Consider the following 27,895-nt stretch of genomic DNA (forward strand, 5'->3'; position numbering starts at 1 on the left):
AAAAGAACGAATTCAAGAGCACATTCGTGCATTCAGAAATAATGATACAACATCGCCAGTAGTACGACATATGAACAAAAGACACCCAGGCATAAAAGTCCCATTAATAAAGTATATGGGCATAAACCATACCCCAGCAAATCCCAGGGGTGGAATTAGGACTCTTGATTTAAGAAGGAACGTAGCAAAATGGATTATTAAATTAAGAACCATAGAACCGGGGATGAATTTTGATGACAAATTGTATCACTTCCTGTAACTATGTATGAACATATGTGCATTTAAAACAAGGTTACATACCAATGTTGTAAGTTTTCTTGAAAAATGCTTTTTTCAATCTGGTATGGCTATAACAGCAATTTGTCTGCATTTTATAATTTATGTGTAGTGTTGTTGTCATTTAATGTTCACACAATTAAGTCTCTATTGATTATGAGGACTTTCTTTTCAAGGTACCTTGAACACTCTTTTGCTCTGCTCCCTTAGACACTCTATATCTGTTTTTCGTATATGGATAATTTAGTGAGTCCACATAAGTGAGTCGATATTTATTACAGCTTTTTGGTTGACCCAGACCTTTATCTTGACAGCTCAAGTAGATTTTATCTTTTGCCATCAATTGAACATAATGTTAAACTTGCGGTCGGTTTTTAACTATGCCGGCGCTAGTAACTTAGAAATGGATGACTTTGAGAACTTTCATAGGTCATTCGACATGTATCAATTTTTTTTGGTAGATTGATTTATTGGTCATGATAGTTAGGACACATTTTATTTTTGTTACTAATTGAATTCAATGATTAACTTGCGGTCGGTTTTTCTGCATGCCGGCGCACGTTTTTTTAGGATGTTTACAGTTCGATTGATCTATTATGTTCTATTGAATCTTCGCCATGATGTCTTTGAAATTAAGGCAATATGTTAATACATCGAACTTATGGGTGATTTCGAACCGAAGATTCCTTTATTTTAATATGGAATCTATATTTTAAAAGCTTATGATGTCTATTTTTGGCAATTTATATATTACTTTATTTGTGTCTGTTATGGGTTCACTTTGAGATGACCACGGAATTGTTATTAATATTTATGAAATCCACATATGCAAACTGATTGTAGTATATTTCTGTTCAATCAGTGCATTGTTACACTTACGAGCCATATGGGTGACACTAAAGATGGCTGCTATGTTTTTTGGTACTTTTTAAGGACTTCTTCGCTTTCTACATTAGCCCAATTCCGTCCCTTCTTGGACAGCTTAGTAACCTATGTCGGCATTGGACGCATACTAGTCCTCTTAATGAGTATTTAAGGTGGCGATATCACTGGTTGGGTTAGACGTTCATAATTTTATTTCTGACAAAGACAAAAGGGACGCAGACTCATGACGCTCAGCGTTTCAAAATACAGGTACTCCCTGACACCAACTTTTATAATGGTTATTTTCTTTTGTTCTTGTTAGTGCTATGATACGTTTGGTCACCTTTTATAACGCTCATTTTAGTTTCCAAATTAATGCTTGCACATGTACTATGCTATGTATAGCATACACGGACATGTCACATGATGCTTCTGGTTTTGTAGTAACTCTTTTAAATTTAGATCTTACATACAGGGTCATATTAACACCTAAATCGGAGCGAACTCACTTTACCTTTTTCATAAACTATAATTCCGGATCTAGAATTTGTTGGAAACCATTTTGATACATCATGATGTCTGCAGTCAACTACTCATCTGGCACATTTAAACATCTCTGGATGTTAGATACATCTGCTGGTAATACTGTGTGCATTTTTTTAACAAATAGGTGTACATTGGAACTTGTTCAAGTAAATAAACAAGCTACATGCTGCTGTTCTATTACAAATTTAGAATTAGGGTTATAATAATCATATATAAAGCCCTTTAACCGCAAATCTTTTTTCAACACTTAGCGATTGTATTATCGTTCTTTCAGGTATAAGAACACTCCTTCGTGATGTTCTTCATTGCATGTGAGATACATGCGAATTATATCCTTTCCTAGCCGATATCTGAGAGATAAAGTAAAATTTCAATAAGTAAGGTATTTTGGGCCTACTATGAAGAATTCACATATAGGTTGTATTGTATCAAGGTTAGTATGAGATTTAATATTTTCAGGACTATCATATCCATTTAGTCCCTAGCTTACGAATATAATTTGGTCTTCTTTCTTCTTATAGTCTTAGACAATATTTTGAGACTTATGAATATATGGACGATTAAGGTACTTACCTTTAGGAATAGTGAGTACAATCACCTAGGTGATGACATGACACATAGGGATCATTCCCTCACAGCAACTTTGGGACCTTTTCGAATTTATATTCTTTGCATGGTTGATTTTCCTAAAAGATATTTGCATCTTTATTGCTTGAGCACCTGGCTCTGTTCACAGGGAATAAATAGTCATCTACTATCTTTATTACATTTAAATAATATTGATAATGGACACTTGGTGTTGGTCCTCTTTTCACAATCTATGTTACTATTTAACATCTTTGGTGACTTGATGTGACCTGATGTGTTTTTATATCCATCTATAGTATGTGGTTATTTGTGTAATTTGTATATAAAATATTTTAAACAATAACACAATGTTTTGTATTATAATTTATCAGCCTTGAAGAAGTCCAGTTTTGGACGAAACACGTGTCGGCTGATGCTCCATGATCATCATAATAAGAATATACAATGTTCTGACAGATGCAATTCTGTGCATCTTTATTGTATAATTTCTTGTGCTGTGATTTGTGTTTTATGATATATGTCGTCTTCAATAAAAGTTTGTATGTATAAAAGAATTTGTTTGTTTATCACAATAAGAGAACCAACACCGTTGTTGTTAATTTAAAATATTATCTTAAGAACAACCAGAAACTCACAGTATTTTCTTTAAGCCAAAATTGGCCTTTAATATGTTTACATAATGATTACTCTGTGTGCTCCGCTATCCATTTTTCCTGTCAGCTGAAAAACCTGCACTGGCTCCCAATCAAAAAAGAGAATCACCTTCAAACTCCTCACCCACGCTCACAAAGCACTGCACAACACCGGACCAGAATACCTCAACAGAAGACTTTCCTTCTACACCCCAACCCTGCGTCAGACCAAAGACCTCCTCACCTTCAGGAAACGTCTCAAGACCTGGCTGTTCGAGCAGTAGCAACACCTCCGACTGCTTCTCCCCATCCCCTCCTCAGCGCCTTGAGACCCTCAGGGGTGGGTTGTGCACTTTACAAATTCCTGATTGATTAATTGATTGATTGATTGAAGAGCATATAAATCAAACAGGTACACTCTTCCAAAAAAAAAGAAAAAAAAACACTAGGCACACTCCAAAATAGAAGGAAGAGCCCTCACACATCCATTGGATGCCATGCTTCATTGTAGGGCATGCTCCTCGTCAGACTGGCACTGCAATATCTGACCGGCCCCTCAAGAGGGCTCTTTGCTGGAGATCTTAAACAGTAGTGCATGCCGTGATTAACTAGACATGGGAAAGAAACTAAACCTACGTCTTGAGTGAAGCTAAAGAGAAAAACTGGATAAAATTGGCTCAGGACCCTCAAAGAACCTAAACTTTATTGGGTAGATGGGGTCTCGGTCAAGGTTAAAAACAGACAATCAGGAGTGAAATGGAAATAATATTCCAGCACTCAACCAGAAAAAAGTGGGGGTGACTACTTGGCAGACGTCCATAAGAAAAACAAATAGCTGGATATCAAATTCTGCCCTAGCTACAGTAGTAGCAGTCAAGTATCAATTAATTAGCATAGAAAGTATTAGGGTTCATTGCATGAACCATGTATTCATACAGCAAAAATCAATCGGTATGTAAAAAACAGATTGTCATGGAAAAATGAATTCTCTGTAGGTATATATAGAATTAATCATCACTTTCAAGAAAAACATTTAACCATAAGCCATGTCAATGAAAAAATAATAAATGTGGAGGACGTCGAAAAAAAGGTTATCCTGAGGTAGAGAGCTGTGAAGTAACAGGCTGCAGCTCAAAGTGAACTGACAGTATGACAAATCAAAATAAATGCAAGTCTAAAAATGGGAGTACTCACAGTTGGCAAAACGAGGTTCTAGGTGGTGAACCTACCCTCCGGCCGCACTTCCCAAAATAACATTGGAAGACGCGCCGGTGGTTAAATGTCACACACACCAGTTGTTACTCCAATTGGATTATGAGAAGAGCGTCATGTGGATGCGGAACAAACAAACCCTGCCAACCCATCCTAAAAATAAGATAAGGGTCTCATTCATTTATGAGGTGCTAGCATAGGAGAAGGACTCCGCTGGGTTATGCACTGAAATAAAAGAAGGACCATCAGTCTTCAGTTGGAACTTAATCAAATACATAAACATAGAGCTTCACTAGGACTTAGAATAACACTCAGTAAATATCCATAGGGGAGTAAGAAAAAGGACCATAAGTCTTGAGTTGGAACTTAATGAAATAAACTAACGTAGTGCGTCACTCGGACTAAGAATAACACACCCACTGAATATCAGTTGGGGAGGAAGGAAAGAGAAAGTAGTAACTGTGCTGACATAACCTAGAGTATAGGTTATGGTTGCAAGTTCCCAACAGAAGGATATAACATCTTCAGGAACCTTAAGCTATGTTTCAACTTTATCAGAGTAAAAATATATATGTTTTACATAAAAACATGATGTGTCACAACATGTGCTGCCAAAAATGAGGTAAAAAAATGGCAGCAGAAATAGATGGAGGTTATAAAGAATATATAAAAAAAGATGATAAAACATGTCTCATCCTCCCCACGGATTGTCAATTAAATACTCTGTAGTGCAGGTACAAGAAAAAATATATAATGACTCAGGTAGTGGGGAAAATACTCATTCATGGAATATCATCAATGAGTCCATGTACATGAGTCCCAAGTCTAAACACCCAGCGTTGTTCTTTCTCCAATAAAGTTTTAGAGCCATTAGGTAGGACATTGGGTGTATCAAGAACAACCCACCACATGTCGTTCGGACTATGATTCTTCTCAAGAAAATGGACACTCAATTTGGTAGTTGAACATCCACATCTAATGTTACTATGATGTTCATTGATCCTAAGTTTGACTGGGCGGGTAGTCATTCCCACATAACATAAACTGCAAGGGCACGTGATCATGTAAATTCAATTGCGTGTATTGCAGTTAGTGTGTTTCAAAAGGTGCCATTTTCCAATAGGTTCTAAGTCAAGACAATCCAACTATTGTGTCAGTGTACAAACATTGCAGCCACCACATGGATAATGCCCTGAAAACAGGTAGAAGTTGCCACAATGCCATCTGATTATGTTCTGCATCTGTAGTCAAAGGGTGTATGTGTTCTGCCAAGTCTTTAATATTACCTGTTCGTTTAAAGGCAAACAAAGGTTTATCAATAGACATCCCCCCACTATTAAGTATGGACCAACATTTGTTTATAAGCTTTTTTATTGTGTTGGAAAAGGGAGTGTAAGTAGACACGCAGGTAAGTCGAGTATCTGAAGTCTTAGGTACAGTAGTTAACAAAGCATCTCTATGGTTATTACCTGCCCGTTTATGAGCAGAGTTGGTTATATGTTGTGGATAATGTCTCTTTTGTAACTTTAGTTTGAGGTCGTCAGCCTGAGATTCAAAGGTGGAACTGTTACTATAATTACGGCGTACACATAGGAACTGACAGTATGGAAGATTATCCCGTAATGACAGAGGATGGTGACTGTCATAAAACAGTAAGTTATTGTGGTCTGTTGTCTTCTGAAAAGTGCAAGTCTCCAATTTGCTTTGTTTGATAGTAATAGTGAGGTCCAAAAAGGAAATATTAGTCGTTGAGACAGTTGAAGTGAATCTTAAAAAAGGATCCAACCCATTAATCCAGGTGGTAAAAGGATCAACCCTGTCTATCCCACCTTGCCAGATGATCAGTATATCATCGATATATCTTTGCAGAGTCTGATATTGTCAGTAAATGGATTGGCACTGTTCAATATAAACTGCTGTTCAAAATGATGCATATCGAGACATGCCAAACTGGCATGTCTCGCATATCTGATGGTAGAGTTGCTTTTCAAATTGAAAAAAGTTTTCTGTTAGGGCTAGAGAAGCACACTGCATAATGAAGTGAACTGGTGTTGGGGAAGTCCATGCATTCATGTTCGGAGCTTCCTCAACCACAAGTAATGTGGCTTCTTGGGGGATAATAGTGTAGACAGCCTCCACATCGAGGGTAATCAAAGCAGTCCTACTTGTTCATTGGTATTAATAGAATCTATGAGGTTAACGACATCCTTGGTTACCTTGTAAAAAGTAGATGTTGTCCTCACAATAGGTTGGAGGAAATGGTAACAAAAGGAGGAAAGCGGCTCAAGAACAGATCTTGTTCCAGGGACAATAGGCCGTCCTGGGGGAGGTATTCTGTTTTTGTGGATCTTTGGGAGGCACTAAAAGTAGGGAATTCATGGATTGGTAGTCGTCAAAACCTCAGCCTCCTCCTGACTTATCCATGCGTTTGATTCTGCTTCATTGATCATGGTTCAAATTTGAAGTTGCAGTCTATGGGTGGGGTCCCGTATGATAACGGCATAGTAGGTTGAGTGACTCAACAGACGTAGGCATTCTCGTCTGTATTCTTGAGAATCCAAGATCACTATGGCACCACCTTTATCCACTGGTTTAATTACAATTCCAAGGTCTAATGCCAATTTCTTAAGGGCTTAAGGGCGTTCTGTTCCCTAGAGGAAATGTTAATAGAGGGATGTTTAGGATGTAGTTTACTCACATCTGTGAGAACAGCCTCAAATGCAAGAAGTTCGCAAGGCATGAATGAGGTGGGAGGAATAAAAGACAATGGATTCCTAAGGCCCGAGTCAGCCCAGAAGAGCTACTGCTTTGGGCCGAAGCTAATAACATCATTACACCAAATTAAACCAGGTTCACTAAGCATACAGAGATCTCAGTTAACCTCATGGCAATCTCCCTAAAATCCAACTGGGCAAAATGCAACAGCTACTAAGTTTATTTGGGTTTGATCGAATACAAGTCTGTGTTCATAAGGGTAAACCGGGGGAGGCTTTGGCAGAAATTGGCTCTCCCTAACGTTCTGGGTGGCCTATTAAGGGCCCTGGAATTACAGCACAAAGGTATTTGGGTAAGCATCGAAATCATAGATGACTCTTGTTTGTCCAGGCCAATCAAACTCACAAAAAGTGTTAAGCAAGGCTGTGTCCTCGTACCAACAGTATTAAATCTGTTCCTATCAGATCAGACTCCCATGTTAAACTCAGTTAATTCCACCCACCCAAATTTGGAGGGCTTTAAGTTCTCAAATTTGTTGTAAGCAGATGATCTAGTCCTGATTAGCAGAACCAAGGTCCGACTACAACACCTTCTTGATGCAACCTCAGCCTTTTCAGTAAGAAATGGCTTGATGCCAATAAACAAAAAGAAAATTAAGATCTTGGTTATTCCAAGGACTAGATCTAAAAAGCAATGTGGTTTCTGGATTTAAAAAGTTAGAGTCAAGTAAAAGCTTTAAGTACCTAGGTCTACTTCAATGAGAACAGGAGATATAGCGATCAATTAGACAAAAACAGAAAGAAGGGCAATACATTGACCCTCAGGTCCCTCTCCACAAAACTAAAAGGTCCTACACTTACGCCAATCCTGCACATGGCCAAAGCAAAGATTCTTCTGACCTCAGCCTATGGAAGTGAGGCCTTAAAGACATGAAACAGTGCAATACTGGACAAAATGATACTCAAGATATACAGATCAATTGTTCAGCTTCCCTCCCACTCATCTCTAGCATAGATAGGGCTGGAGTTTGGCATTGTTAAGCAGACATTGGGACAGAAAGCGGCTTTTGCCATAAACTCAAGTAAGCCAAAAGAGATTCACTGGGCCATTATCTCTGGTCTGAACTGGAAACAAAGCAAAGCTCCCTGGCAAGGTCCTTCCTGTGGTAAGCTTTAATCCTTCTTGGCTCAACAAGTGCTTGGGACTTACCCACTAGCCATGAGGATTTTAAAAGGCTGGCAAAAGCAAGTACACAATTGATCTCACTGTTAGAGGACAAGACTTGTCTGGCTCATTGTAAAAACATGGATGGATGCCACTTTCTACCTATACATTGCTGAAACCACAAACTTATCTAAGCAAACCATGTAATGACTGGTCCAAGGTACAGTTCTTGAAATATAGCATGGAGATAATACTGACCCAAATTATTATCCCGTATGAAAAAGGCAGCAGGCACAGGTGAATTGTTGGCTTTGCGATCAGGTTCAGGAAGGCATCATTTACATATTGTGCTTGTGCGCATCCTAATGGAGGACCGGTAGGAACTGCTCCGAAGAAGGTGTAATGATCGGGGTATAAGATCCTACAGGGAGGTTGTGTTGGCCTGTTTTGCTCCTTCGGACATTAAGCTAAACTACACACTGCTGAAATTCCTGTAAAAGGTGGAGGCCTTGGTTCAAGCAGATGAAGGGAAAGTGTGTGATTAGGTAATAAACAGTTTTGGCTTCAGCCCTAACCTCTGACCTTGATTCTTCATGGTTGTATGTAGGCCCTGTAAGCCGGGTAAAGTATCTAAATGTTAAGCCTGTTATAACTGCACCCGAGTATTCTACGGACTGGGCTTCACAGCCTTGGCGTTTTAATTCTTGTTATCCCCACTGTTGACTTCTTGGATCATCAATAATGCCTCTGCCCCAAATATCTCATTAAACATTTGTATTGTCTCTTTGTACACATAGTTTCTTTTAGTAACAGTCTAAGTATGTGAATCACCCTGACTTCTGATGCAGTTTTAATCCAGTCACATTGCACATTTATCCATTGCACTTGGACTTTATTGAATACAAAAATGTGCTCCTTAAGCAACACTGTATTGCACTTGGGGGGCAATATGCCCATAAAATCAGCCATACGATAGTGGCGTGTTTTGATTTTGTACATTACCTCCCTTCCCTCCTTCGCCTTTCTTTTAGACCAATGAGGCCTCCTGCCTCCCCCCTAGACCCTCCCTTCCCCTTTTAAACGCACCCCCACCCTTACCTCCTCTGTTCTTTTGTCTAGCCCCCGCTAGCCGTTTTTCTTTCTCCTTACCTGCACAGCAGGGCCTGGGGGTCTTCGATGGAGGCAATTCTCGGGACGCAGAGCTCCGCGAGGAGTGCTACAGCCTGGACGCGGCTTTGCCGAGCAGCCGGGCTGCTCAGGAGGTGCGTACTGAGGGCCGGCTGATGGGGTCAGCCGGCCCTCTGTGGCTGGGGCGTCGGCTTCCGGTTTTCTGCGCCGCAGAGCCGCGGGGGAATGCGGGAGTGCTGCTTTCGATTTTCTGACGGTAGGACGGGCGTTCTGCCCGCTGTTTTTATGGTCTTTACAGTTAGTTTTGACCTTTTTAGGGATTGGTGGATTCCTGTTGTGGGAGGTCCAGGTCGCCATATATGGGGAGTGCTTTTAGGTAAAGGGCAGTGTCTTTTGGATTATTAGCATGCCTAAGGTTCCGGCTAAGAGATGTAGGATTGTCTCTTCTTCCTCCTCTGAGGAGGAGGGTGCTGCTGGCGTTTCCACTCCTGGGGGCTCCCAGTTACAGGAGGGTAGGGGTACTCCCCTCATGTCCAGGGAGGAGGTGCAGGAAATGATCGAGGTGGCTGTTACCAGGGCTCCTCAAGCGGGGATGGCCAGGCCTGGTCAGTCTAAAATTGCCCATACTTCGGCATCTGCAAGGAAGTCCTCCTCAGATAGTGAGGGTGATGAGGCCCCATCTACGTCCTCTGGGGGTAAATATGTATCCAGAGAAGAAATGTGGGAGGTGATGGCACATGTTCGGGACAATCTGGGTTTCCCAGTGTTTCAACCTTCAAACTCGGAATCGCACTTATTTCCACAATATCAGACGCCTTCTAAGTTTGCCATGCCTTTTCAGGGACCTGTGAAGGATATGGTGTTTCGCGAATGGAAAGATGTGGATAAGGCTCAAGTTCCACGATTCCTGCAGAAACTGTATTTACTTGAGGGTGAGGAGGTATTGCCTCCTTCGGTCCGCCTGGATTCAATTTTAGCTACCCTGATTGGCAAAACGGCAGTCAATCCGGAGGATTGTGTGCCTACGGATGCCACAGACCGTAAAGTAGATTTGGGTCTTAAAAGAGCTTTTGCAGTTGAGAATCTGGCACTAAGGGCAGGTATATATTCTGCTTATGCGGCCCAGTCGTTGGTGCAGGACTTTGATAAGCTGGCGGTGGCTGTTCAGGAAGGGGTGGAATGTTCGGAGCTCCTGGCTGGTATGGAGCAGCAGGCCAGATTGTTGGCAGATGCGTCTTCTGATGTGGTCCGTACTTCGGCTCTGGCCTCTGGGGCTTTGATTGGGGCTTGTAGGTCCCTCTGGTTATGTTCCTGGAAAGCTGATCCAGGGGAAAAGGCGGCCTTGCTCAGACTGCCGTTTGAAGGTCGTAGCTTGTTTGGGGATCAATTGCCATCCATGCTTTCCAAAGCATTTAAGGAACGGAAGCATGCCTTGCCTTATAAAGGGGGATCTACTTCGGGTAGAGGGTGGAAGAAACATTCCCGCTCTTCTCCTAAAATGGATACCAAATCCTTTTCATTTAGGAAGCGGAGTTTTCAGCCGCGTTTTTCTCCTAAGAAGTCTGCTCCTGCAAACCGGGGTGGGTTCAAGAAGGGGTCCTGACAATCACTGTGGGCCTGGCATAGGGCCGGTTGGGGGAAGGCTGAGTCACTTTCTTTCAGCTTGGGAGGAGAGTGTCAACGATCGTTGGGTGCTGGACATTGTGGCCAATGGTTATGTCATCGATTTTGTGGTGGTACCTCCAGATTCAGGGGTACGTCCCACCCCTCTGCCTTCAGGGGGGTCACGGAGAAGAGCATTATTGGACGGAGTCCGGGACTTGCTGGTCAAGGGGGCCATTTCCCGCGTTCCGCTGGAGGAACGGGGTCAGGTCACTTATTCGGTCTTGCTTCTTGTTCAAAAAGTTTCAGGGCGATTTCGACCGGTGCTCAATCTGAAGGAGGTGAATGCTTGGATCAGGACGGTGCATTTCCGCATGCTGTCTATTCAGACTATCTTTCCATTGGTCAGGCAAGGGGACTTTCTAGTGTCGCTGGATCTGCAGGATGCTTACCTGCACGTGCCTGTGGCAAGGTCTTCACAGAGGTTCCTGAGGTTTGCTGTGGATCAGGAACACTATCAGTTTTGCGTTCTACCTTTCGGTCTCAAATCTTCTCCTCGAATTTTTACGAAGGTGCTGGCCCCCCTGGTGGCTTTGCTACATTCAGCCGGGGTGTTTATTCATCCTTATCTGGACGACATCTTGATTCATGCCCCATCACGGGTCCTGTTGCAGAGGCAGGTGGCCCAAGTTCTGGTGGTCCTGCAAAACCACAGGTTTTTAATCAACTGGGAGAAATCAGATTTAGTTCCGTCCCAGGATCTGGTTTTTCTGGGGGCTCGGTTTCGGACTCTTCTAGGCTTGGTGACAGTGTGAGAAAAGAGGTTAGGTGTACTCCAGTCCTGGGTAAGGAAGGTAGTGTTACTGACGGCACCCCAAGCTCTTCTATGGTTACGTCTACAGGGTCATTTGGCGTCAGTGATATTTCTGGTTCCTTGGGCACGTTTCCATCTCCTGTGCTTGATGACATGGTTCTTGAGAAGGTGGGTGCCAGGGTCCGGTTCTCTGAGGACCAGGGTTCCGGGGTCCGGATTGATTCGCAGGGATTTGCAATGGTGGTTGGATGCAGATCATCTTCGGGTAGGGGTTTCTTTGTCACCTCTGAGACCCGTGGTGGTGACTACGGATGCCAGCCTCTCCGGTTGGGGTGCGTGGATGGGGTCGGCTCAGATTCAGGGGTTCTGGTCCCCTCTGGAGGTGAGCGGGTCGTCGAATTGGCGCGAGTTGAGAGCTGTCTTATTGGCTCTGGTCCATTTCCAGGTGTCCCTGAGGGATGTGGCGGTTCTTGTTCGGACGGACAACTTCGTGGCCAAGGCTTATGTCAACCGGCAAGGGGGGACCAGGTCAAGGGCTCTAGCCAGGAAGATTTTTGTGTGGGCTCAGGAGTGGGTTCCTTCTCTCAGGGCTACGTACATTCGGGGGTGGTCAATGTTCGGGCGGATCTGCTGAGCAGGGTGATTCCTTCCTCTCAACTTTTCTCCCTCTGGAAGTCTCTGTTTCTGCATCTGGTTCGGCTTTGGGGGCTTCCAGTGCTGGATGTGTTTGCGTCCGCGGAAAATGCGAAGTTGGATCGCTTCTGCTCCCGGTTTCGGTGTCCCCAGGCCTGGGAGGTGGATGGGATGTCATGTCCTTGGCCGAGGGGCCTGTTGCATGCGTTCCCACCGTTTCAGCTACTCAGGTCTTTTCTGTTGCGGGTGAGGGATCTGGGGTCCAGGGTTATCGGGGTTATCAGGATTGCGCCACTTTGGCCTCGGGCGAATTGGTTCCCGTTGTTGCGGCTGATGGCAGACGGGAGGATGTGGCCTCTGCCTCTTTGTCCGTCTCCCATGGAGTTTCCCTGCCTCCCGTTGGGGTCGTTGAGGAGGTTGCACTTGACGGCCTGGAAGTTGAACGACGGGGCTTGACGGGTCTGGGGGTACCTGTAGCTTTGAGTTCTACCTTATTGGCTTCCAGGCGGCTTTCCACTTTACTTTCCTATGGTAGACAGTGGAAGGTTTTTTCTTCTTGGTGCTTGAGTCATGAGTTGGATCCTACCTGCGCGTCTATCTTTGAGGTGATGTAGTTCCTGCAGGACGGTGCTCAATTGGGGTTGTCGGTGGCATCTCTACGGGTACAGTGGGCAGCTATTCAGGCATTTAGAGGTCCGTGGCGTAATCTTCCGGATGAAGGGCGCTTGATGCCTAGATTTTTTCAAGGTCTTATTAATTTTTTCCTCGCCCTGTACGTTCTTTTCCTTCATGGGATCTTTCTTTGGTTTTGGATGTTTTAACGGATGCCCCTTTTGAACCATTGGGGGACTGTCATTTGCGCCATCTGTCCTTGAAGACGTTCTTTTTGGTAGCCATTACCTCGGCTCGTCGTTTAGGGGAATTGGGGGCCTTGGCCTGTTCCTTTCCTTTTTGTAAGGTTTTTCAAGATCGGGTGATTCTGGTTCCGGTCCCTTCATTTATTCCGAAAGTCAATTCTTCGTTCCATGCTCGCCAGGAGGTCATCCTTCCTTCTTTTTGTCCAAATCCCTCCTCAAGGGAGGAGGTCAGTTTGCATTCGTTGGATGTACGCAGGGCTTTGTTGGAGTACCTGCGGGTGGTGGCTCCTTTTCGTAAGGGTGATTCGCTTTTTGTTAATTTCGGTCCGGCACGTAAAGGTGAGAAGCCTTCCACGGCTTCCTTGAGTCGGTGGGTGAGATCATTGATTCTGTTGGCCTATTCCTTAAAAGGGGTGATTCCTCCTCCAGGGATTCAGGGTCGGTATACCAAGGGTATGGCGGCTATGGTGGCGGAGCTTCAGGGGACTTCCGTGGTGGAAATTTGCAGGGCCGCCACTTGGGTTTCTCCTTCGACGTTTGTGCGTCATTATAGGCTGTCGGACTTGGGTAGTTTGGAGTCGGTATTAGGTCACCGAGTCTTATCCTCTATGAGGTAATAGGGGTAGGGTTTTTGGTGGCCTTGGTGCAGGATATTAATAAAGTTCTTGCAACTCAGTGTCCGTCTCCTGTGTTTTTCTTGCTATGTCTCATTGGTCTAAAAGGAAGGCGAGGGAGGGACGGGAGGTAATGCTTCCATTTTCTTGCGATAATGGCATTACTCCTAGTCCTACTCCCTCGCCTTCCTTTCCGTTCCCTCCCGCCCTCCCGGTACGGACTGTCCGAGTTGCTGCTTGGGCTTGGTTTTTGTACAGGAGGAGGTAAGGGTGGGGGGGGGGTTTAAAAGGGGAAGGGAGGGTCTAGGGGGGAGGCGGGAGGCCTCATTGGTCTAAAAGGAAGGCGAGGGAGTAGGACTAGGAGTAATGCCATTATCGCAAGAAAATGGAAGCATTCTTCACCAGTTAAGATATCTAGCAGTAGCAGGTTTGGGGTCAACTCACCTCAACCTACAGGGTTTGAAGTGAGTCTCTTTTAAATCTTTCAATAAGCTACTTCTCTAGATGTTTTTTTTCAAAGGGCTTTGGTCACTGTACTACGTGCCTGTATTATATATTTCTTTTAGCATATTTGTTTATTGCTTTTATTGCACATTGTATTGCAATGGTTTTAATAAACAAGCAATAACGATTATTTATCATTTACAAAAACGGATGTGGGCCAATCAAAGATAGTGAACATTCAGGGATAATTTATTGAATTGAATTATTGTTAAAATCATAACATCTTGGCATAAAAATCAATCCATAAAAAAGAACAATAGGGCATAAAAACCTTATTTCACGAAAAAGTGAATGTCAATTTCCTGATCCCATTATTCCTTCGGTGCCATTCACGGGGTCGCATAGCAATATACAGATTCTTAGGTGCTTGAGGCTAAAGTTGGCTACATCGGTCAGTATAATTTAAGTATAGCCTGGTGTAGGGAGGCCGCCTAGAAATGGGCAGTTCTGAGATGCTTGAGGTAGAAAGTGCTTTATCAGTCTGTGAAGTTAGAGTGCAATTCAGAGAGAACAAAATAGGTTACATCTTCACATGGATAAAAGTTAGACCTATCAGGTAAAATGTTTCATATTATGTATGCATATCTTACATTTGCTTTAGAAATTAGGTGTAAGCAAAATTTCGGCATGAAAAACCAACAAGCACCCACTTTCATTTTCTTATTGTGAATCCGGCAGTAAGTGTTAATCTGTAGGAAAGATAAGAAGTTTTAAAATGTCTTTACCCTTCATCCATTTATTAGCCAGACTTGATTCTGGTTTGAGCATGTCACTTGTTTTAGATAGCTTTAGATTTTGTTCAAATTTTTTAATCGACCATCTGTTTTCACAATTTGTATACCCTTTTAGCCTAGCTGAACTAAATAAAATTCGCTACAGCTTAAATATATAAAAATTGCTGCTTACCTTTCACTGTATTTATGCTTCTCAGAGACATTGTTCACTCAAACGCAGGCTATTAGGATCAAACTGTATCTATTTACTATTTATAGTCTTTGAGTCCCACGCATATTAGCATAATGGTTAGATAAATCTGAAGATAAATAGCAGGAAATGCATTTGTTATATAATTTCCTATTTCTCCAGAATTTCTATCATGTGAGGTAATGTTGCTGCTTGCTTGCAGCTTTATAACGTATATTTTGCTAATTCAATAATAAAGGTACAGCAGTGTACAATACAGATTATTCTCTGGGACATGGGATGTTATATTTTCATGGCGTTTAGCAATATCTCCCATACATTGGGCTTGACCCATTATCTTAGCCACAATTTTCGGCTGTTTGGTATAATGTAAAGATTAAAAACTGGACCTGCGGTTTATTAGGTTCTCTAGCAATGGTTTTAGTTTTGTATTGGAGTTGTTGAAATGTACGACTTTTGAACAGAACTGGTGCATGTCTGTTAACGAGAAAAGAATACAGCACTCCAACAAATCACAACAGAACAATACCATTAAGTTATGTTGTTGTGTTGCCTTTCCTGTCGCAGCTGATAGGCCCACCCACACAAGTGGATACTGGTTTTGAAGGGACAAAAATGAGCAAAGGGGAGGGCGAAATGTTTAATAGCACCAGAGGAACTTTAGTAATTTAGGGCCTGATTTATGAAAAGTCAGTGCCACCTTTGCGTCATTTTTTTATGCAAAAGCAGCGCAAACTTACATATTTTGTAAGTTTGCACTGCTTTTGCATCAAAAAATGACGCAAAGGCGGTGCTAAACTTTCATAAATCAGGCCCTTAGTATTTCCAGGTTGCTCATAAAAAAACAGAATTATTAATTCAATTCTGCCGTTCTGACGGTGGAATTGAAGGAGAGCTGTAATGGTTTTAAACAGGGCTGGAAGAAGAAACAGTCCCTCTATGTCTGAAAACCACTGCAGAATAAATTTTTATTTGCAGTGATTTAAACATAGGGTATGTTCTTTTCCTGATACTATGGTGATTTATTTAGGACACACGATCTGTGATAAAGTCACCAAACCAAAATTGAAGCTAGTAGAAACAATCAACTTAGCATCAGCCCCTATGAAAAAAGACAAAATTAAATCAGTTTAGGTTTGATAGGGTTTTACGCCAAATATGTGAAAGAGCTTGCAGAATAGCCATATCATATAAGATAGCTGCTCTAAGGTAAAGCTACGTTTTGTCAAAATGAACAGGAGTACTTTCAGGAAATCAAAAATGCTGTTATGAATGCATCATTTTTTTACAAAGATTTTATCTCCAAGCCACAAACATTTTGGCTAGTGATGCTAGTGACAATTGAACTAGTGCTGTTGGTAAGTAAAGGAAAGTAAGGGGAAGGAATGTATTGTTGTCTTTACTTCACATTCACTGTGCCCAATGGAAGAAAAATATTCCGTTGTAGAATATGAAACATTGGCTTGCCTATGTAACATTTAAATGCAAGGAAGGTTTCCTAAATGAAAAACAATGTCCTGGATTTTTCTGTAGACAAAATAAAAACAGATGGAAAGGAAAAGGAAAGAGAACAGAAAGTACTGTGATAAAACATGGAAGGTAGAGATGTTGAAGTACTAGATGGACAGAGGGTAATGGTGAAAAACCAGGTAAGATATGCAAAGGGGAAAGTGCATTTTATGAGATAAAAATAAATGTTAAATTGTTAATAAATGCTGTGAAGTTGTTAGTAGGTGAGTATTGCCCTGTGTGGAGAGTTGTAAAATGTGCAGAAACTCTCTTGTAGAGGAATCAGTTATTTAAGAGTGATTATAATTTGAAGGATAAGGAGAATGGAATATATTAATATTGGAAAAGGCAAGGACGTGTGGAAGTGGATCTAGCTGATAGTATACAGGAAAGGAGTGGTAACAAGGATGTTGAGAATATGAGAGAGGGAAAGTTGAGAGTGGATGATGGGGTAGAGGGTGGTGCGGGGAAGGTTAGAACTAATGGTGTACTGAGAGAGGAAGATAAAATGGAAAGATCTAAAAGAAAGGTAACTCCACCTATGTGGGTAAAGAATTATCAAAGTGAATGAGGATGGAATGTAGTAGGGTTAAGGCCAATCCATATGCTCTTTTCATTGAATTGTGAACTGCTTTGCATTTTTGTTATTGGTAAGATTACTTTGTTTGTGTATATTTTTGGAGTTTTTTTTAGAAAGGTGATGTGGTCAACTATAGTTATATGTTATGAATGTATGTTTCAATATGTGTTTAAGATATAGTCATGATTCTAGAATGTGGAATGGAAAAAGGAGAAAATTGTTGCTCTGTGTGCTTGAGCAGTTAATGTATTTGCAGGTCAGAGGAATACAAACTAAGAACTAGTGTTTTGAAGAATAATTGTTGCAGTACAGTAATTCTGGGCAAATGTCAGGGTAATACAGGGTGGATTACCAACTCACTATCAATGGACTATCAATTGTGATCCAACTTATGTCATTTTATTTTTTCCCTCTGTCCAGCAAAACAGGAGGCTCTGTGTACCAATGGTAATTCTTACTAAATTCCGAAATCCATTTTTATTGTGAAAGAATTATGAAAAATAGACTTAATTAATACACAATTGGCAAATTGAAAAATGGTATCATGATGTATTTTATTTTTCTAGCAAAATTGTTTATATCTTTCTGGCAATCCAATAAGTGCGTAATATCTATTAAGTCATTGTAGATGGCAATGGAAGGCGGGCACATATACTGCTGTGGAGTTAAACTGTTATAGTATGGAATAAACGTCTAAAAACTAACAGTAACTAAATATTTTATACATTTACCAATCAATCCTTGTTAAAATAGGAAGAGTCCTAAAAAGAAGTGTAACTTGAAAATTATGTTCTACTAGAAATGTTTAGTCAATAAGCAGCCAAGTTAAACATTTGCAGTTTACAACAATTGAGGACAAATGTAAACTTCACATATTTATTTTTATGGATACTATGGTTACTTCTAACACTTCATTTTAAATTAAGTTTGTAGACAAAGTTAAACTTTATTTTGTTATTTGATGTTCAATTAATTTATTCTCACAGGCTGCTAATGTGCCATAAAAAGTATTGGGGAAAAAAACAAACAATAAGCATTCAGGCCAAAAAGTATGGCCAAACAGACAAGATAAGAGAAACGAAAAGAGAGACATAGGCCCTCATTATGATATTGGCAGTAAATCCCACTTACCATCACGCTGACTGCTGCCAACTTATCACCGCCGTGGTGGATATCCGTTCACCATATTATGACACACATACACCAATCCGTCACTATTCAGACACAGACACAATTCCGCCACACCAAAGGTCAGTGATAAACTGGCAGTATCAAAACCCACACAGTTATGACAACAGAACAACGCCCACCACGTTATGACTCACAAATCACCACGGCAGACATTCAATGGTGGTAAACCATTGGCGGTACATACCGCTGCGCTCAAAATACACGCACACATACAAAACAACACTACATTGGCCAATTTAAATAACATACACCTGACACCATACACCCACCACATCCACACACCCACACCACTATAAAACACACACCCATATTACCCACAACCCTTTATGACTACAAACCATTGGCACGAGACAGACACCAAGACCAAAGACAAAATCAGAGACACACACTACTTACACCTATACACCACTCACGCACCCCACATCACACACCCCAACACATCACCCTACACACCCTCACCTACACACCTCACACAACACCCATGGCACCACAAAGACACCCCCGATTCACAGAGGAGGAGCTAAGGGTCATGGTGGAGGAAATCATCAGGGTAGAGCCACAGCTATTTGGAGCACAGGTGCAGCAGATATCGATACCTAGGAAGATGGAGCTATTGCGGAGAATCGTGGACAGGGTCAACACAGTGGGACAGCACTCAAGAACTAGTGATGACATCAGGAAGAGGTGGAACGACCTACAGGGGAAGGTACGTTCCATTGCAGCAAGACACCAACTTGCTGTACAGAGGACTTGAAGGGGACCCCCACAACTAACAGCATGGGAGGAGTAAGTCTTGGCAATCATGCATCCTGAGGGCCTAGCCGGAGTAGGAGGAGGACTCGACTCTGGTAAGTCAACTCTATACTACTACTACCCCCCTACCTGCATGCCATCACATACCCCCAACCTCGCCCTCACTCCCATCACTCCACCACTTCCCACACACCCCACCATCACATCTCACTTATCCCAATGCCAAGCCCTGCATGCCATACCAATGCATGGACACCACTCACAGACCTGCATTGACACCTATCACTAAAACATGCACACTAGAGAGAATCAGCTAACCCACCATATGCCAACTTGTACAAGTGAAAGCTGCCAGCGCAAATACAAACAAAGAGGGCAGGTCCCTGATGCACAATATGTCAGACACAAAAACAATAACACAGCATTTACATCCCCACAGGTACCCCAGCCAATGTCAGCAGAGAGGAGGTGCCAGCAATATCCAGGCCCCCAACTGAAGAGGCCCTTAGTGATGACAGCAACTCTGGTCTTCAGGATCTGGATGACCAACCTGGCTCATCAAAGACCTCTTGACAGCCGGTTACCCAGGCCCAGTCACACACCACCACAGAGACTCCCCTATTAGGAAACACCACCACAGCATCCACCAAGCGTACCCACAACTCTGTCCCCAGTACACGTCAATCAGAATGTGTCCAATGCTGCAGGGACCCCTGGCCACACCTCATACCCAAGACAAATCAGGGACCTGGGGTCAGTGGCAGTGGGCACACGGTTCAGGGGACAGAGGCACAGACCAACAGGGAAACTGGGAGGAGTGCTGTGTGCCAGGTGGATGGCAGGCCCAGGGAACCGACTCTCCAGGAGGCACTTGCAGAGATCCTGGGAGCATATCAACATTCCGAGGACACGATGGGCCAGATCCTGGACAATGTGCAGGAGAACAGGCAGCTGCAGGAGGGACAGTACCAGGGGATCAGGGATGACTTGCAGGCCATTAACAACACCATGGTTTCCATAGCAGGGGTGCTGGGAGACATGGCCGACATTATGAGGGAGGCAGTGTCACACCAGTGGGCCCCTGTCACTAGCCAGACATCTGAACAGCCTTCCACCTCCGCTGCAGCTAGTGGCCACCAGCACCCCTCCCCCTGCAGAAAGTGATCCACCTCACAAACGTTCCCTGTGATCCAGACAGAAGCCAGAGACCTTTGCCAAGACCCCACCAGGAAATTAGAGTCTCCTGATTGTCACCCTTGTGTCACCCTGTCCACCTTGAACTGCTATAGCTGCCCTTCCTATGTCCCCTTGGACAATGCACCTGTGCTACAAATAGACTGGAGAATACCCTGGACTTTCCTCCATCATCACCCCATTCCATTGCACTTGCCCCTCCATATTTTAGCACTTCAATAAACACCCTTGGAAAAAAAATACTTTTGGAGCATGTCAAATTCTTAAAGTCTGTGTTCATTTCAACAGGTACAGACATTGCAATTCAACTGTACGGAAAATGAGCATATGTGCATGAAATGTAGCTGGCTGCAGTGATCACACCAGGAGCATATGTGAGGTCAACAACATCTGTAAAATGAATTGCCAAAGGGTATGGTATGTGTTCATAGAAGTGGGAAATAACAGAATGCCAGTGCCACAGAAATTCCAAAATATTTAATTGAAATGTGAAGTAACACTGTCTTACCTGTGTGTCATTGGAAGTACTGTCTGATCACTGCTGTTCTGTTGTCCTCATCCTCATCCTCTGCCTCCTCATCCTCACTGTGCACAGGGTCCACTGGGCATCTCCAGCCTCCTCCTCCTACAGAAAAGGTACATGGCGTCTCAGGGCAAGGTTGTGCAACATGCAGCTTGCCACTATTATTTGGGAGACCTTCTTTGGTGATTAGCACAGGGATCCACCTGTTAGATGGAGGCACCTGAACCTGGCCTTCAGGAGGCCACAGGTCCTTTCAATTATCCTTCTGGTTCGTCCATGTGCCTCATTATAACGTTCTTCTGCCCTTGTCCAAGCGTTCCTCACAGGGGTCAGCAGCCATGATAGGTTGGGGTAACCAGAGTCACCTGCAAATATTGAGGGACAACATTTAGCCACACACTATCCCATATGGTGCACACAATACCCATACAACAACATATATTGGGTGGGAACCAGGGCTCACCTATTAGCCACACCCTGTGCCTCTTTAGTTGGGCCATCACATTTGGGATGTTGCTATTCCTAAGGACAAAGGCATTATGCACCGACCCAGGATACTTAGCATTGATGTGGGAGCTGTACTAGCCCACCAAGCACACCATCTGTACATTCATAGAGTGGAAACTCTTTTGATTTATGAAAACCTGTTCATTTTGACGGGGGGTATAAATGCAATATGTGTTCCATCAATTGCCCCAAGAATGTTGGGGATATGTCATATTGCATAGAACTCGGCCTTCACTGTGGGTGAATCTTCAACCTGGAGAAATACAATGTAGCTGCATATGTGTTTAATCAGGGCAGACAACACTCTGGTCAGCACTATTGAGAACATTTGCTGTGACATTCCTGCTGCCAAGCCCACTGTCACTTAGAAAGAACCAGTTGGCAGAAAATGGAGCACTGATAGAACCTGCACAAGAGGGGGGATCCCAGTGGGGTGACAGATAGCAGATATGAGGTCAGTCTCCAATTGGGCACACAGCTATGTGATTGTGGCCCTGTCAAGTCTATAGGTGAGGATGATGTGCCTGTCCTCCATTGTTGTCAAGTCCACCAGGGGTCTGTACAAGGGGGTATGTCTCCATCTCCCATTCATCTGCAGCAGTAGCAATCTATGGGGCAAAAGAGTGAGGAGTCGGTCACAAACTGAACAATGGGGCTACAACAAAACTTTGCATGCTGTGAACTTATAATGGGTAAGTGTGAATTGTCCAGTATGTACAAATTTCACCAGTGACACAGGAAATGTCCAGGGCCTGCCCCCCGAAATGGCTTCCGCCTGTCCTGTGTGGAGGGACAGGTTTTAGTGATGTAATTCCGCTGACGCTGTGTGCTGTTGTGGGAGGCGGGCGGAAACCGCTGTGTAACTCCTCATTGGATAACATTGGGCCCTATGGCTTATAGTGGCCAATGGTGACCTACGTCTGCGGTGACAGTATGCACCGCTGTAGACGTGACTGCCATTTTCTATCTCATCCCTCACTTGCTACCTGATCTTCAACAGGAGAGAACCTACACTGCATGTGCTGCTGTGATCTGTGTCTGGAACCTACCATGGCCCGTGTGACCGGGGAAAGGAAGGGGTGCCTGTCGAACCCTGACCCCCCTGATGGCCTACATACTGGCAGTGGCCTATCCTGAGCTGGATGGGCACTTGAGGGCATCACAGCAGCCACAAGGGGGTGAGTACAGTGCCCATCATTACAACTTACGCATGGTATGGTGTGTCAGTGGGTCCCCTAGGCCAGGCCTGGTATTGCAACATAAGTCCCCTGGTGGCTAGGGTTCTGAAGGGATAATTCTGCTACCTAGCTCTTAGGCATCCACTACTGGTCAGGGCTGCGTGGGTCCCAGGTGTGCTGCATTTGCCGGTGTGTGCCCCTCCCCATGCCTTGGTGGTTAGCAATTTCATTGGTAGTGCAATGCATAGTGTGTAGGCCTGTTCCCTGTGTGTGAAGGCGCTGTGTACGCCAACAATGGTGTTGGTGCTGCCATTGACAAAGTGTATGCTTTGTCTTCCCCCCTATTTTTTTGTGACACTGTTAGCATCAACTGGCGGAGGAGCAGTGGCACCGGCGAGGGAGGGAGCTGCATCCCACAGGACCCAGGAAGCAGAGTCCACCTGAGCACCAGTGGGACAGAGGGCGAGAGCTGCACCACGGCGGAGACAGGAGGGGACAGTTCAGACACAGATACCTCCTCCTATGGAAGCTTCCTGGTGGTGGCGGACACCTCTGTGACCACCCCAGCTACAGGTGCATCCTCCATCCCCCATACCAGCACCGCCCTCCCAGCAGTCCCTCATCTAGTTGCCTGTGCCCGCTCACCCAGGAAGGTGGGCATCTCCTTCACACCAGGCACCTCAGGCCCTGCCCCAGTGAGCCCTGCTGCCCTGAGTGAGGAGGCTATTGACCTCCTGAGATCCATCTCTGTATGGCAGTCAACCATTGTGAATGCCAGCCAGGGGCTGGCAGCCCAGTTGCAACAGACTAATGCATTTCTGGAGGGCATGCTTGGGGACTCACCAGAGATCGATCCAGGGTCTGGCCTCCTCTCTGATGGCAGCCATTGTCCCTGTTTCCACCCTCCCCCTCCAACTTCCTCTTCCCAATCTCATTCTCCTCAACCCCAACCTATCCCAAGCACACAGGCAGACGAGCATGCACACAAGACAACACACAAGAGTGGTTCCGGCAAACACAAGCACCACACTTCATCCCACAGGCACTCACACAAACACAAACACCATCCAGATGCACACATACCAACATCCACTATTTCCACTGTCTCTCCCTCCTCCTCCTCCACCACCTCCCTCCCACTTCCATCTGCACTCACACCGGCATGCGCTACATCATCATCCACTGCCAGCATCATCACAACACCAAGCAGAACACACACCTCACTGGCAGACACCTCCACAACAGCCATGCACACGTCCCCTGTGTCCTCTCCCACTGTGTCTGTCCCCATCCTGCTAAGGTACACAAACGCAAGCACTCAGACACCCAACAGCCATCCACCTCACAACAGCATGCAGCCCATGAACATGCACCCAAAATCAGCAGACAGACACACCCAACAACCCCTCCTTCTTCCTCCACTCCCATTCCTTCTCCCTCTTCCCACCACAGTGTCCCTAAAAAACTGTTCCTATCCACCATTTACCTCTTCCCTACCCCTCCCCCACATCCTGCATGTCTGGCCAGGGTGGGAAGAACCCAGCCAAGCACCTCAGCCAACCAGTCCATGGGCCCAGTCGTCACCACACCCACTTGTGGTGGAAAAGGATCCAGGGCACATGTCCTGAGGGTGAAGGAGCCTGCACCAGGCAGCCTCAAGGGAAAAGAGCCTGCCCAAGCTGCTGCCAGGAAGACAAAGGCATCTGCCCCAGCTGCTGGCAGGAAGACAATGGAGCCTGCCCCAGCTGCTGCTAAGAAGGGAAAGGAGCCTGCCCCAGCTGGCAGGAAGACAAAGGAGCTTGACCCATCTGCCAGGAACACAAAGGAGCCTGCCCCAGCTGCTAGGAAGATCAAGGAGCCAGCACCAGCAGGCAGGAAGAGCAAGGAGCCTGGGGCAGGAACTGTGACGGAACCCCAACCATCAACCATGGTTGTGCAGCCGGCTGAGGTTGCAGGACATGGGCAGGAGCCTCCCCCCACCAGCAGCAGCACCACCACCTCCAGTGAGCAGCCATCCGAGGTTGCAGGGGATGTGCAGGATCCTCCCCCCACCAGCAGCACCACCACTACCTCCAGTGAGCAGCCGTCTGAGATTGCAGGGGATGGGCAGGTGCCTCGCCCTACCAGCAGCAGCACCACCACTGAGCAGCCATCACCATCTGCAGACGGTATGTAATCCTGCCTCCATGGGCTGCTGTACGGCACAATGCCTCCTCCAGAACCAGTGGGTAAGACACCCACTTAACCAAGACTCCAGAGGATCAAGAGCACAGGGCACAATGCCACCTCCAGAACCAGTGAGTAAGACACCCAACTAACCCAGACTCCCCAGGATCAAGTACACAGGGCATGATGCCCCATCCAGAACCAGTGGGCAAGTCACCCACTTGAGAGACTGTGGCCTTGCACTCCCCAGGACGAAGCAAAGGGCATGTTGCCCCCTCCAGAAACAGTGGGCCTCACCCACTTGAGAGACTGTGGCCTTGCACTCCCAAGGACGAAGCACAGGGCATTTTGCCCCCTTCAGGGCAAGTGGGCAAGTCATCCACTTGAGAGACTGTGGCCTTGCACTCCCCAGAACGCAGCACAGGGCATGTTGCTCCCTCCAGAACCAGTGGGAAAGTCACCCGCTTGAGAGACTGTGGCTTTGCACTCCCTAGGACAAAGCACAGGGCATGTTGCCCCCTCCAGAGCAAATGGGCAAGTCACCCACTTGAGAGACTGTGGCCTTGTACTCCCAAGGACCAAGCACAGGGCATGTTGCCCCCTCCAGAACCAGTGGTCTTGTTACATCTGCCAGCTGAGATGCCCACCCGTCACCCATCCCCCTGAGGTGCCTGCCTATTTCCCAACTGATGCCCCTGCAGTGTTCTCTGTTGATGCAGGTGCCAAGTGTGGCCTTGGACTTTGGCCTGTGGCCATGTGGAATACGTACATTGTGGACTGGGCTGTGACCCTTTTGTGTACATATGTATATATCTATTATCTTGCCTAATTTATTCATCTTGATGTGTTGCTCTCATTACATACACTTTTTCAAAATTGTTTTGTCCTTGCATTATTTGTCTGAGGTCTGGGGTAAATATGTTTTAGTAATGCAGCTGATTGTGTGTGTGGTATTCGCGGGGTGCGTGTGTGTGTCACTCTTGTTTACTTCCCTACCTCCCTTGTGTGCTAGGTGGCTGTACTCACCGCCGTCGTCTTCGCCGGCATTGGTGTTCATGGTGGAGCAGCACGTAGAATATCATGGGGAAGACATGCAGCTCTGGCTCCAAAGGTGTCGTGGTTGTTCCCTGTGTCTCCAATGGTGAGCCCTTTCCCTTTTGAGCTCAGTTTCTGCCAGGCTTTTGATGTTGTTGGTACCGCCCCAGAAAAGGTTGCGGTTTCCAGGGTCTTAATATGGTGAGCGAAACATTGACTTCCGCCTGGCTGTATGCAGCTACCGCCGTGGTGGCTTTTGTTTCCGCCCTGGCGGTTGGTGTGGTACACTACCTGTATATCAGAGATCTTTCCACCATGGTCATAATTTGGCGGTAATTACCACCGGCGTGTTGGTGGTATTACCACCACTTTAACACCTACCGACAGGGTTGTAATAATGGCCATAGTGTAAACAACTTGGAACAGCTGAAGGCAAGATGTAGAAAACAATGACGATTGGCTAATGCAAGTTGAAAGAAAGGGTATTAGTGATTGAATCACAGTATATACTACAACAAACATGGAACACCACCACATCTTTCTATGTTGTATAATAGGTTGGCTCCACACAAGATAGGAACAGCAGGCTTTTAATTTACCATAGCTTCCAGTATGATATTAGACATAGGTCTGCACTGCACATTAGCAAGAAATGGAACAACACAGCAGACATAGTTATGTGGTGCTCCTTGACTCAGGCACCTATTGTGATATGGCTCACATGATTAATGAATACTGAAGCACACAAAGGTTGTCCAATTATCATGAAATATAATCAAACATAGAAGTCCCAAGCTGGTAGTTGTTGTTTCAACTACTGTTGGATTATGGTATTGATGTTCTTGAGAGGGTTGTGTAAAGTCCTCTGATACGCTGTGTCATCTGCTAGTTGTTGGTCAATCTCTCTACTGTAGTCTTGTTTGTTCATAATAATTACATTGCTGCCCTTGTCGGCTTCTTTGATTTTAATGTCTGATGCTTTAGAGAGTGACGGAAGTGCATGTCTCTGTTCCCTCGTGATGTTATGTTGAATATGTTTCTGACCTGGGGATTCAAATATCCTCTAGTTTATTTAAATCCCTGCTCACTTCTTTCTAGAAGATATCTATGACATTGTTGGGTGGAAGGCATTGAGAAAATTTAGATTTAATTTTAGAGCCACTATCAAAATACAAATTAAAGCAAATGTTAAGCTCTTCCAAGATCTCAAAAAGTGAGAGTCTGATGTCTGTTCTAGAGATAGTAAAGTCTGTTCATGCCATACGTCTTTAATAGACATTTTACAGTCATTAGTTACTGTCAGCTTGGGACTTATTTATTTGATTATATTTCATAACAATTTGACTTCCTTTGAGTGCATCAATATCCTCTAATCATTATTTCTCACACTGAAGGCTTCTCCGGTTCTGACCACTGCACCCTAGGTGGCTGCATGTGCAAACCAGGAGAACATCAATCTGACTTCATGGGTTTGTGCATCTGTCATTTTCCTAGACTTATGTGCCTCTTGGGATGTGTGAACACTATGGCATAGCCACCCTTATTCTATGTATTGATATGTTTCACATGTTCTAGCCATCTCTGGCCCCTCTTGCTGGGTGAACATTGAGGGTTGCTGGTAATAATGGATTTCTGCTACAAGATAGCCAATGCACATGACATACTGGAGCACAAAATCATCATAGGGACCTTGGACTCGGGTTTTGCAATCCAGAAATTAGGAAACTTCAGACAATTTTTTGAGGGCCAGACTTTCCTGACCTCACTGGCATACATGGGCATATTAAATTTATCATCTCCTATCACCCTAAAATGGTGCAGTGTCACAAATATGTTCTGAGAAACACACAGAAATAATTAACGTTTTGCAACTCAATAAGATGCAATAAGAAAAGAGGAGGGTAACCCAGTGACTCCTTGTGTGCTTGTATACTATTATAAATTAGATTTAATGGCCAGCAAGGGGATCATTCACACAAAAAAATACTGTAAATGATTAATATGCATTTAGAGATTTGTGATGGTTGGTTTTGTCAGAATAATTCCGCAGTCCCACGTTGCAGTCACAGGTCCATGTAGAGGTGACTGATTGAAAAAGAAATTTGCAAAGCGTTGGCCCCTTCAAGTAGTCTCCTAATTATACATATCATAATAATTAAACTCATGCCTACTGTCATCCCACTAGA

The sequence above is a fragment of the Pleurodeles waltl genome, chromosome 11 (genome assembly GCF_031143425.1).
Source record: "Pleurodeles waltl isolate 20211129_DDA chromosome 11, aPleWal1.hap1.20221129, whole genome shotgun sequence".
Taxonomy (NCBI): domain Eukaryota; kingdom Metazoa; phylum Chordata; class Amphibia; order Caudata; family Salamandridae; genus Pleurodeles; species Pleurodeles waltl.